This window comes from Acinonyx jubatus, chromosome D4 (genome assembly GCF_027475565.1).
Source record: "Acinonyx jubatus isolate Ajub_Pintada_27869175 chromosome D4, VMU_Ajub_asm_v1.0, whole genome shotgun sequence".
NCBI lineage: Eukaryota > Metazoa > Chordata > Mammalia > Carnivora > Felidae > Acinonyx > Acinonyx jubatus.
Window position 1 is genome coordinate 74,298,490 of NC_069391.1, and position 13,781 is coordinate 74,312,270.

The 13,781-nt window shown below is 40.7% G+C and overlaps 1 long non-coding RNA gene across 1 annotated transcript; it reads right to left on the minus strand.

Moving 5' to 3' along the window:
• Window positions 1-92: 92 nt before the first annotated feature.
• On the minus strand, window positions 93-12,766 carry LOC128312233 (uncharacterized). Its single transcript, XR_008291250.1, has 2 exons — window positions 8,558-12,766; window positions 93-4,802 (listed from the first exon to the last, which is right to left on the minus strand). It is a non-coding gene; the product is annotated as an uncharacterized LOC128312233 (long non-coding RNA).
• Window positions 12,767-13,781: the final 1,015 nt, after the last annotated feature.

A 13,781-nucleotide genomic window follows, 5' to 3' on the forward strand; every position in this document is an offset into this window, starting at 1 on the left:
GCAGGAGAGGAAAAGTAAATTTCCTTTTACTTTCTAGGTTCCTGGCTGAGATCCCCCCCCCCCCCCCCTGTAAAACAAACAAGCAAAACAGATTAACAGGAAAAAGCCCAGGAGTTTAATAGTATGTATGCCTCCTGTACACATTAGAGGTCTCCAGAAGAACTGAACCACTTCCCAAACAGGCCAAGCTCTCACCTTGAGTACCTTCTTCAGCTAAAGACCTAAGAAAGATGTTGGAGGAGGAAGAACCTCTCCATAGGTGGCTATCAGGCAAAGCACAGTAAACAAGAGTAAGGTTGTGATGACGTAGTCACTTTTTCTTTCTGGATACCCTCACAAACGGAGATTTCCCTTATACAAGAGTAGCTTTTACTAGATTTCCAGAGCTTTTGCCATATCTCCTATTTCTTAAAAATAATAAGCTCAAAGTAATCCTTCTGCCAAAGAGGCACATTTTTGGGGTGCCATAGTCTGCTCCCTTTTGGGGCTGCCTTTGAAGCTTCAGATTCGTTTCACAGTCCAGAAGCTGAGTTGATTGATTGCTCTTTTTTTTTTTTTTTTTTTTTTTTTTTTTTATGAGAGAAGGAGCCAGTGCAAGGGCGAGTCTTTATTGGAAAGAAGAAACTTTACAGCACCTTTGGAGTAAGTTAATGCTTGTAATGGGTTCCATAGCCAGGGCATCGCCGGGCCTCGCCTTTGGTGAGCCAGAACCAGATGATGGCACTGTTGTCCTCTTCTCAGATGCAGCCCACTATTCACTTGTTGGTGACAGATGCGACTAAATTAGGGCTTTCCTTGGTGCCTGAAACTGCATTTGGGGCTAGCATATTGTATGGGTTTAGTCCCCTCCGTGCAGCAGTCACGACCTCCCTCTCCAGCCCAGTCACCTGCCGATCAGCAGTAGAAACACCACCTCCAGGGCACCTGGGTGGCTCAGTCGGTGAAGTATCTGACTCTTGGTTTCGGCTCAGGTCACAATCTCAGGTTAGTGCATTTGAGCCCCGACAGTGCGGAGCCAGCTTTGGGTTCTCTCCCTCCCTCTCTGCCTTTCCCCTGCTTATGTGCTTTCTCTCTTTTACAATAAATAAATACCAAAAAAAGAAGAAACACCACCTCCAGATGCCATGGAGTGCACCTTGTTGGCTCCGTTGGGACTGCGGGCCCCGAGGGCCTCCTCCGCCAGTGTTCCAACTCCAGGAAGTAACTTTGAAGCCATTGTGCCTGCTATAAATAGCACTTCCGTCGATCTGGAGAATTGTTCAGGTTGGTGAAAAAGTTGTGTCTCATTTTAGGCCTCTGGGGTGCAAGCAGGTATTTAAATAAGAAGCACTTCTATGGGAAAAAAAGGTTAATGGTTGGAGCAAATTCTACACTAGACCTGTGTCCTGGGGGCAGCCCTTCATATGATTTCTACAGGTCGGATTTAAAGTATCGTTTGCAGTCTGAATGTCTCTGATGCCGCCAGGGGTTGAGGTAAACTCTGGTCTGCAAAGGGGCAGGCATGAAGACTGTAAACATGAGCTTTTGTGGCCATTTCTGTGGCATTAATAGCAATAGCTATTACCATGAAAATAAGAGTGGTCACTATTAGTTTCCAAGTTTTGGAGGAATCAGGGAGAAAAAGGAATTATTTCATCTTATTCATTAAGGTATACTTCATCAAGTTACTGTAGCTTAGGAGAAAAGAAAAAGTCTCCTTAAATCTGGAAATAATATTTCAAATAGTCGTAAAAATTAAAACCATCCTTTTCGTTCAGTCTCATGTAATTCTTGTTGATCTTCACCTTGTATTAGCAATTTTATAATTCCACTTTTTCCTTAGAGTTTTATAAGTTCTTGCTCAGTTCAGTGGTATGATTTGGAAGTTACCGGAAATTTGTACTCGTCAGAATCCTTTCCAGGACTCTCCTTGAAGATGAAGCACTTTTGCAAAAGCAGAACAGTAGCCTCTATTAATAATGGTGAAACACTTTAAAAATGGCCACGAATAAAGATCGAATGAGTGTTCACTATAATGCAATTGACAAGAAAATTTGGTTATTTCTGTGACATACTGTTTTAAGATAATAACTAGATTACAAGTAGTAACATTATACGAGGACATAGCAGACTTCTAGGAATTTCATACAATTTCTGGAACATTTATGTTAGTAACATGTATCCGTACAAATACAACCTGAACAAAGTTTAGCATCAGTTATTTGTGAGTGCTTCCCGTGTAATTTAACAAAAGCCGAATATTAGTTTGATAGCTCCTTTAACAGAGAGACAAATCTTGAGATGTTCCAGGGGCCCTCTGGAATATCCCTAGTTAGTTCCAGGTCAGAAAGACTTCATTTAGAATTTGATTTTCAGCTCTTCAAAAATACCATTAGTTTTGAACACTTGACTAGGATGACAGATCTTTATGAAACTAGATTTCACCTCTTTAACCAAAGTGACAAAAGATTTTAAAGGCAAATACAGAAGGTGACATCGTTGTGAGCAAAACTGGCTCTTAATATTGAGAAGACTCAGTTTTCTTAAGTAATCAAAGACCTGATGATAAAGATAACACAGGAAATTATTTCAGTAAAACACAATCTTTCGATTTCTGGTCAAACTACTTAAAAGGGAAAGAAAAACATTTTGCGGTATTTCATCAGGAGCAGACAAAGAGAATTTGGTCCTTTAGTCACCAGCTAGACCCCAAGCCCTGACCTTGACGACCCACCTGCTTGTACTCACCAACCTTTGTCCCACATGGTTCCTTGAGCTGTTCTTTTCAGTTTGTCTCTTAACTCTGGCAAATGGAAAATGAAACCACCCCAGAGACAGAGTCCTAGATTGCTACTGCCCTGAGGAGACCTCCAGCTGGTCCAGACCACCCAGACCAGATGGAGCTAAACCCCTCTCACCTGTGCAGATGGACCAAGGCGCAACCTCGAGAGTGACTGACAACTATCTTTACCTCATCATAAAACCAAAATCTTTGCCTAAGGAGGATCTCAAGCCTCCTTTACATAATATACAATGTAGTGTGGGCATCTTTCCTCGTGCGTGTGCTATCTTATATCCGCCTCTACAGTGACAAGGCCTCCCTACCTAAATATCCATCCTAACCCTAAATAAAAGGAACCCACCCACCCTTGCTTGGGGAGTCACCGCTGCAAATCAATTTTACTTTGTCCAACAACTCCACCCGGTGTAGCTTTTATCTGTGACTCACCATGGAGCCAACTCCTGTTGGTTCAGTTACACTTTCAGCAGATGAAAGGAAATGTTTAGTTTTACATGAATATATTCAGGTAAATGATATTAAAATTTATCTTTAAACATTTATGAATTCATTCCCTTTTAGCCAGCCTAATTACACAAGGTTTTCTCTTTGCGACTTTCTATATGCAGTTAATTTGTCCCTTATTGTCCCCTTTCCTCTTCTGAAACAACTCATTCTACTTTTCGAACAAAACTTCTCTTTCCTGTAACAGAAATGCATCTTCGTACCTCATACCTTTTCTTAACCCAAAGCACATCTGACTCTGTGAGAAGGGAGATGATTTATTTTCAGAAATACCAAATAAAAGCTGTGCTGATTAACAATAGGTTTACAACGTATTGGAAACATATAGGAACCTTCCTCCTGACAATGGAGACCCAAACCTTAACTTCCTGGTTCTTCTTCCCCTCCCCGTTTCGTGGGCTAATACCCCAGGGCTTTGCAATAGGCATGCACCAAAGAACAGAGAGAGGAGGGGCTGAAAGTCTCTGCGTCACCTCGAGGAACGTACATTTATTCCGATCAGACTACTTCTTGCCTTTCATGGGCATAGGCCACGTCCAGGTAAGGCTGCAACCCCTGTGGTACTCAGCCACTGAGGAACCAGGGGAAGGACTTACGCGCTAGGAGATAAATTATCTGCTGAAACTGCCCTGAGTGTGCCTATCCATCAGACACCCGCTCTTGCAAGAACGTTGGGTAAAGCCTGGCTTCACTGAGCTCCAAGTCTCTGTGGCCCTCTTTTGATTGGGTCGATGGGTTTATTTCTCACATTTCCCTTGGATACAGAGATGCTTTCCTATTTCTGGTAGGTTTAATTACATATGTTAACTAGTATTCCCAACCCTCTGAAACCCTAATTTCTACTGAGAAGCAGCAGTTATCAACTGCTTACATACCAACATTCTGTGTATTGGCAAATTTATGGATACATTTCATAATTTATGGAAGCATATGCTGCTTCATAGTACAATTTTTAAATGTGGTACAAGATGTTTACTAACAGACCCAAATATGTTTAGTTTCTCTACAAGCCAAAAGTAGATAAAGCTACATTAAGTAATGTTTCAGTATGTTATCATATTTAGAAATTTAGGTATTCTAATAAATTTCTATCATTTCACTTATGAAAATTTTAGGGTGTAAAATTACCAAAAATATTTTGAAAGCTATTTTAAAGTAGACATATTGTCATCATTGTTGAAAATTTCATGTATACATTTTAATCCCACTTATATCTACTTAATTCACTTCTTCTTGATCATATCGAGGTTACTTCTAAAAATTTCATGAGGCATTAAAGCTATCCTGTTATTTTTCTTGCTGGCAAGTTTTGTAAGAGATCACATGAACTCATTTGTCTAATAAACCAGGTAGAATGAAAGTTGTGTACCTGCATTATATCCACGGACAACTCTGAAGACAGACCTGATGAGGTAGCATAAGGCAAGCTGAGGGCAAACACAAGCTAGCAAACTGCACCCCCCCAGCCTTCCGGGTGGGATATGCGTGACTTCCTCAGGCATTTGTGGTTGCCTTAAAGCTAAGAGGAGAAAACAAATGGTTAACTGATAAAGATCACATTCATACAGGTCAGAAGTCTCCATCAGTTTACAAATGTCTTAGTAAATGATAAGAAAAAGGCAGTCTTATCAATAGCCTAATCTCCAGAAACCTATAGACTCCGTTTTTTGGAGGCCCAACATGGCCGTCCCCTCCATAGTGATGTGGGGAATGAAGACAAGAAGTAAATGGCAGGTAAAATTAAATTTCTTTATAACCTGCAGCCCATTGACAAATACTTGAGGCAAAAACAGAGTAGAACATTTTCCCAGGAAGTCCCTACTGTCTTCATGTTAGTGCCTTACTAGAAGGAAAACCACCTTAGCTTCACAGGTATCTTACTGGTCCTCTTTAGCACATGGAAGTCCCTCTGGAGGCCTCCCTTTGCCTTTACCTCCCCCAACTCCATTGTACATAACCAGTCACTCTTCACACCTCCACGCAGCTCTGCCCACCGGTCCTGTCTCCATGCTTTCATAAAATCACCTTTTTGCACTGAAGGCGTCTCAAGAATTTGTGGCCATCAGCTCCGGAGCCCCCCCCCACCCCATTCCAAAACCCCATCAATACCCATTTCAATTAAACCAAATTAAAATAGCTTTTATTTACCAAATATATCCCCAGATTGCATGAACTTGCAAAACAGTTGGGTGAGTTTCTGTATTTCTGAGTCTAGAAATGCTTAATTCATATAAGCAGGTTTTTCTGAGCCAATTAAATAGAGCTGGTTCACAAATTAATTTTGGCAATACTATCTGGAGGTGGAAAATTATCACATCTACAACATACATAAATAGACACACACATAGATATAAACAGAGACCTTAGACCTAGCATTGTAACATTGTAACCATGAATCAGATATAGTAACATGAAACTCAGTACTTTATAAAAGAAACATTGGACCCAAATTGTGTTTCTAGCAGATGGAATGCTTTAAGTTTATTTATGGCTAACTCAGATGGCTAAAGCTTTTTTATCAAGATTTGTATGAAGGATACTTAAGTTTTTTTTTTCTTTTTTTAAAAATTTGCCCAATTTCCAAATAGCTCCTTTTCCCTTCTGATGATTCTCATCATCTCCCTAAAGTCTTCATTTCAAAGAGATGGCTCTTGGCTCCTAGAGAAGATGGGGATGGAAAATACACATCTCACAAGCACAGGGAAAGTGTCCAAGTTTTCTCCAAAGAGTTTCAGATATATTTGTCTATTATCAGAACTCTAGAGTAATTATGATTAATTTTTTTCCTTAGGTGCAGGACAATTCTATTTCTAATATTCCAATCTTATACAATATCTGTAAGCATTCTGAGATGAAGAGGGGAGACTTTGGGATTGGTAAAGATAGATGGACTCTATATTGTTTCTAGAATTGCATTTCTAATGTTGTAAAGATTTGTAAGACAAAAGATAGTATTTCTAATTCCACAAGGAATTAGGTGAGCCTGAATGATACTCTGTAGCTGACCCACCAAGTACATTATCTTCAATTTGCCTCTTTACATCAATATGGGGGAAATTTTCCATTCCAATTAAGATGGCAATCAAAACATTCCTATGTGGTACCTGGGTGTCTCAGTCTGTGCCCGACTCTTGATTAGGGCTCACGTCATGATCCCAGGGTCATGGTACCAAGCCCTTTGTTGGGCTCTGTGGTGACAGCACAGAACCTGCTTAAAATTCCCTCTGCTCTCTGCTCCACTCCCCTAATCATGTGCTCTAAAATTGAATACACACACACATTTTTAAATTTCTATGTCCAGGAACTTCAGGGTTAAATGCAGTATGCCTTTGTTTTTTGTTTTTATTTTTTTAAGGCATCTTATGTATGTATAATAAATGAGCTGTCAGCACAGAGCCTGACACAGGGCTTGAACTCATTGTGAGATCATGATCTGAGCACAGATTAAGAGTCGGATGCAGGGGCACCTGGGTGGCTCAGTTGGTTAAGCGTCTGACTTCGGCTCAGGTCATGATCTCACAGTCCGTGAGTTCAAGCCCCGCATCGGGCTCTGTGCTGACAGCTCAGAACCTGGAGCCTGCTTCAGATTCTGTGTCTCCCTCTCTCTCTGACCCTCCCCTGTTCATGCTCTGTCTCTCTGTCTCAAAAATAAATAAACATTAAAAAAGTCAGATGCCTAAGAGACTGAGGCACCCAGGCACCCGTGTGTTTGGTTTTGTTTTGGTTTTTAGAGACAATCATAAACAGACTCCACACCCAGTGTGGAGACCTATTCGGGCTAGATGCGGGGCTTGATCTCACGACCGTGAGATCATGAACTGAGCTGAAATCAAGAATCCAGGCTCAACTGACTGAGCTACCCAGGTGCCCCTATGCAGCATGCCTTTGTAAAATGTATATAAAGTGATCAGCAAGAACCTTCGAATGCTCTCATTTTTGAGTGTGCAATCCAACCTTGGACCAATTGACTTTAGGGAGAAAAGACTATACTACTGTTTCTATCAGGCCCTGAACAGCAGCCTTAACGAATCCACTTCCTTGATCATTTGCAGGAGGGCCCAGGAAAAATTCTGGTCATCCATTTCCTCTGTGAGGGGAGTTTGCCCCAGAGGGCTGTCCGGCTTGTCTCATCACTGCAGTGTACAGGGGTGGGAAGAAGACCCCTGAACAGCCAATCAAGATCCCTGTGAGTGGGGCTGTGAATGGCCACTGATCTACTACTCTAAATCTGGGAGAATCTTCTGAAGGCGGAGATAAAAAGGGCTTTGTAATTTCATTTTGTTAAAGTTCTTAAGGCCAAAGGCTATATTCCTTCCTCTTTTCAATTTGATCATCTGTAGATGTGTAAGGCAACTGTGTAGATTGAGAGAGAAAAATTTTTTTCGTATATAGACGTTCGTCCCATTCAAAAGATCATCTGGCTATTGATGAGTAGAGTCTTATATTAATCTCCATAGGGACTCAAACCAATAAGCCTTTTTATGGTTTAAGCGTGAATGCAAGAGGTGTCCCCTTTGAGCAGATAAGAGGCATCCAACCCTTTGTTGGAAATGATGCAGCCCTTACAAGATCTAGAAAGTCTGCTCTTAGAGTTAGCTTAAGACAGCAAAGACTTTGCTTGTCACAGGCGGTAAGAATGATGCAGTGAAAGGGTATCTCTTGTTTCCCAGGAGAAAGTGAGACATCTCCAGTCCCAGACCTGCTAATCTCTGACACCAGACAGATACTACTGGAAAGGGGCTCTTCTGGCACTGAGACAATGAAGGTTGAGGGGACAGGCCCCGTGTATACTGGGAACCCCTAAGACAAACTCCCCTGAGAATGGGCACAGTAGGATATGGGGAATGCTGCCTCTCACTTCATGTCTTGGATCCCCAGCCTGTTTGGCTGGCTGCCACATATAAAACCATACCTGCATGTTCCCTCCAGTGGAGACCAGAGAAAGTACTCTCATTGGTAAAAAAGCCAAGCTCCCAAGACATAGAACAAAGATGAAAGGAAAACCTCTGGCCTATGGTTCTCCTCCTCATGACAAATGACACAGAAGAAACAACAGAAAACAAAGACTATCTCTGGGGGGAAGGGGATCAACAGAAAATAAGGGTACTCATAACGAGAATCTTTATAAGAGTCTCTATACACAAGGAACTGTTCATACAAATATTTTTTCCTGCTAATCTAAATTATTAAAGGATGGAAGAAGGTGAAATTTTCCCTTCCTGTCTCAGGCACAGAGAAAGAGCTAGGACAGTAGATATTGGTTAGTATTCTTACCCTCTGCCAGCTCCTGCCAGTTTTTCAGGATACTTATCTGCAGGCTCCAGAGGGAGTGTGGTATCTCAGCAAGTCCCATCATGAGTAGCCAAACTGTAGGGGAGGAAAAATAATTTTCCCTTTCCCATTCTAGGTTCTTGGGTGGGATCCCATCCCTGTAATAAAAGACAGATTAACAGGAGAAAACCACACCGTTTAATAACATGTATAGCTCTTGTAAACATGGGAGAAACCCAGGAAAACTAATTCCCTGAGATGGCCTAGGCTATCACCTTCCATACTTTTTTTCCCACATGAGAAATATGTTGGAGGCGGGAAGACCAGTTATGGGAGGTTACCAGGAAAAGCATAGTAAGGCTGATATGCAGATTTAAATTGAGCTTCGTTTGCACTGATATGAGTTTGTGATTGGAAGTCTTTCCTCTTTTCCTAATACATAGAGGGAGGCACTGTTACAAAAGAAGATTTTGCTTATTCCATTACCAAAGGTACCTTCTGCTTTTCCTGTCTGTTGTTGCTTAAAAATCCTTATGCCAAAGAGGCATATTTTGGGAGTGGCATATTCTACTCCCCTTCGTGCTCCTTTTTGAGGTATTCTGTATTCATGTTGTGTTGGAGTTCCTTTAGTAGCTGGCCCAATAAAGCAGCAGCAGAATCACCCGGCAAGTGCAGAGTGCTTCAAACGGCAGGCCCAGTATGGTTTTGTTTCTGCCTTTTATTTGAAGGTGCAAACACACATACAAATACACACAAAAATCACATCACTTACGGATTGAAGGTGTGACACCTCCAGTCTGCAAAACCTACCCAGATAGTTCCATATGTTAAGGAACAATGTGTCAGCGTTCCTGTAACTGAACTAAGCCTTTTTTTCAGCCAGTTAAAAGGTTCTCATTCAGCTGGAACACTTTCAAGCATGAAGCTATTAAAGAACCGGAAGAGCAGGGGCACGTGGGTGACTCAGTTGGTTAAGTGTCCAATTCTTGATTTCAGCTCATGATCTCATGGCTCATGAGATCGAACCCCCCATTGAGTTCTGTACTGACAGCGTAGAGCCTGCTTGGGATTCTCTCTCCCTCTCTGCCCGTCCCCTGCTCAGGTTCTCTCTTTCTCTTTCTCTCTCTCAAATAAACGTTAAAAAAAATAAAATAAATAAAAAACTAAAAAACAGAAGAGCATTGATGCTGGAAAAGACAGGAATTACTCATAGAGCTAGTGATTCTACTATAGCAATATTAAGTTTTAAAAACGAACCTTCCCTCAAGAAATGACTGGTTTTGCATTCATTTTTGCGGACACTGACAAAACATTAAAGATTAGCTGCAACAGTTGAAGGCCCAAGAAGAAAATAGCCAAGATAACTTTGTCCAAGAGACCAAAGAGATGGGGAAGTAGGTCTTAGGGATATCTAGGAACAAACAAAAAGCAGAGCAATAGGGAGGAGGGGAAACACACCATGCACTAAAGGTCAAGAACTGCTTCTGATAATTGGTTCACTTACGAAAAGTGCTCATGACAATCAGTAATCAAGGGAATTAATGCAGAATTTTGTTTAAATTCTTGCTAGCATTGAGTTATTATTAAATCTAACTTACCTTTGACAAAGCATCCCAAAAAATGATGGGTTTCAATCACTTCTAGTAGCAGGAGGGCTAATAAATCATAACAAAAGGTAGTAACAACAAAGTATTTTATCAAGTCATGTAAAGGCTGAACTCTCCATAACTGAGGTAAATTAATCATCTCTGCCAACATTAATTCTGCAAGTAAAGAAATTCTCTCTTCGTCCTTCTAATGAGGCATTTGAAGTTTGATGAAGTGGAGAGGCACATTCTTGGTGCTTTGCTTAAGAATTTAATAAGTATTCAAATCTCTAGGAGCAGGCAGTGAGGTCCGAAGGATCTGTGGGCCACATGGGGAGAAGCGGTTCCCCTGCTTAGAGGGCATTTGGTAGAGGCCATACGACCTCCTCACACGCAAAAGTCCCAGTGGACCCTGGAGAACGGCCACATTTGCTGGTATTAGAACAAAGACACCAGAGTGCAGTGAAACCTGGCATTGGCTGTGTGTTGTGATTTGCCATAATCTCTGAACCTTTGTTGCTGCACGATTGCACAATTTTTTTCTGGGGCAGCTGCCACCTGGCCATTGCTCAGTGAGACCCTCTCCCAAAGGGTTGGAGCAGGTGCATGCTACAGGGTTCTCAGAAGTGAGGGGTTTGGAAACAGCCCCATCTGAGACAAAATTTGGGACGGAGGTGCCACCTGGCAGGCTGATGGCTTGGACACAGTCTAGAAGTGGGAACTAGATGGAAGCCTGAGACAAAGAAGGGGTGCTTAATTGTGGGTGGGTGAGAGTGCAGAGTTCCTGTGCCAGAAACTAGGAAGCTGGGTGAGGCCATTTTCACCTCTCCTGCACATGCACATACACGTGTATGGTGCCACACCAACTCGCCCCAGTAAGCTTTGCAGCTCCACCTAGTGGAGAATGGAGCCCTTATGCCAAGCCTCGCGCAACTGTGCCCTCCAAGCACGTGCCCTAGAGGACCACCACATGTCTCTCCACCTGTTTATTGTATGGACTATAGAGTGCTTCATAGTTTGAATTCTAGGGAAAACTGGATGTAACTTCATTTGGGTTTCATTCTGTTTGCTTGCTGGTTCATCTATTCATTTTGTTTGTTCTGTTTTGCTTTCCTCTAAATTAGCTTTCTCTTTTTCTCCTGTATCCTTTTCTTGGATACAGAAGGAGAAAAAATTTTTATTTTCCTTTTTTTAAAATTCTTTTTAATTTTTTGTAAACTTATTTTTTATTCTATTTTACTTCATTTCACTTTCTTCTATTTTATTGTGTGTGTGTCTATATATATACACACACACATGTATATTTGAATACATTTTTTAATTCTTAAACTTTTGTTCCTTTTTTAATCCATTCTGTCAAGCTTTCAACAACCAGACTCAAACATACCTAGGATCTAGCTTCATTTGATTATTTGTGCTGTTTTTAATTAATTTTTCATTTTTATTATTTTCCTTCCTCAAATTCAGCCCAAAAGAAAGAACAGGAAAAAATGAAAGCCAGGGGCTTAATCAACAAAGATATAAGCAAGATGTCTGAACTAGAATTTAGAATCATGATATTAAGAATACTAGCTGGGGTTGAAAAAAGCATAGAATCCCTTTCTGTGGACACAAAGGAAGTAAAACCCAGTCAAAATGAAACTAAAAATGCTATAACTGAGATGCAATCTTGAATGGATGTCTCACGGCAAGGATGGAAGAAGCAGAGCAGCAAACCAATGACATAGAAGACAAAATTAGGGAGGATAATGAAGCAGGGGAAAAGGGGGAAACTAAGGAAAAAGAGTACAAGAATTAGAAAACTCGGTGACTTATTAAAAAGGAACAACATCCAGATCATGGAGTCTGAGAAGATGAGGAGAGAGAAAAAGGGGTAGAAGGTTTACATGAACAAATTACAGTGGAAAACTCTCCTAATCTGGGGAAAGACACAGACACCAAAAATCCAAGAAGCACAAAGAACTCCCATTAGATTCAACAAAAATTGACCATCAACAAGGCATATAATAGTCAAATTCAAAAAATACTCAGGCAAGGAGAGAATCATGAAAGCAGCAAGGGAAAAAAGTCCTTAACCTATAAGGGAAGACAGATCAGGTTTGCAGCAGACCTATCCACAGAAACTTGGCAGGCCAGAAAGGGGTGGCAGGATGCATTCAATGTGCTGAATAGGAAAAAAAAATGCAGCCAAGAATTCTTTATCTAGGAAGACTGTCATTCAAAATAGAAGAGAGAAAAACTTTCCTAGACAAACAAAAACTAAAGGAGGTTGCCACCACTAAAAAGAGCCACGCAAGAAATTTTAAGGGGGACTCTTTAAGGGAAGAAAAGATGAAACAAAACAAAAAAGACCAAAAGCAACAAGGACTAGAAAGGACTAGAGACCACCACCAGAAACTCCAACTCTACTGGCAACACAATGGCAATAAATTCCTATCTTTCAGTACTCACTCTATACATCAGTGCACTAAATGCTCCAGTCAAAAGACATAGCGTATCAGAACAGATGAGAAAACAAGATCCATCTATATGCTGTTTACAAGAGACCCATTTTAGACCTAAAGACACCTTCAGATTGAGAGTAAGGGGATGGAGAACCATCTATTATGCAAATGATGGCCCAAAGAAACCTGGAGTAGCCATACTTATATCGGACAAACTAGATATTTAAATAAGACTGTAACAAAAGATGAAGAAGGACATAATTAAGGGGTATATCCATCATAATTAAGGGGTATATCCACCAAGAAGATCTAACAAACATTTATGCCCCCAATGTGAAACACACAAATATGTAAATCAATCACATACATAAAGGAACTCATTGATAATAATAGTGTAACAGTAGAGGACTTCAACACCCCACTTACAACAATGGACAGATCATCTAAACAAAAACTCAACAAGGAAACAATGGCTTTGAATGACACACTGGCCTGGATGTGCTTAACATATATTCAGAACATTTTATCCTAAAGCAGAATACACATTCTTCTCGAGTGCACATGAAACACTGTCCAGAATAGATCACATACTGGGACACAAATCAGCCCTCGATGATTACAAAAACATTGAGATCATACCATGCATTATTTTCACACTACAATGCTATGAAACTCTAAATCAACCACAAGAAAAAATTTGGAAAGACCACAAATACTTGGAGATTAAAGAACATCCTACTAAAGAATGAAAGGGTTAACCAAGAAATTAAAGAAGAAATTAAAAAGTACACAGAAGACAATGAAAATGAAGATACCACAGCCTAAAACCTCTGGGATGCAGCAAAGGTGGTCCTAAGAGGAAAGTATACAGCAACCCAGGCCTTCTTAAAGAAGGAATAAAGGTTTCAAATACACAACCTAACCTTGCACCTTAAAGAGCTGGAAAAAGAAGAGCAAATAAAGCCCCAAACCAGCAGAAGATGGGGAATAATAAAGATTAGAGCAGAAATCAGTATCTAAATAAAAGAAAAAAACAACAACCATAGAACAGATAAACCAGGAGCTGGTTCTTTGAAAGAATTAACAAAATTGGTAGACCACTAGCCAGAGTGATCAAAAAGGAAAGGACCCAAATAAAAGCACGAATGAAGGAGGAGAGATCACAATCAACACTGAAGAAATAAAAACAATAATTAG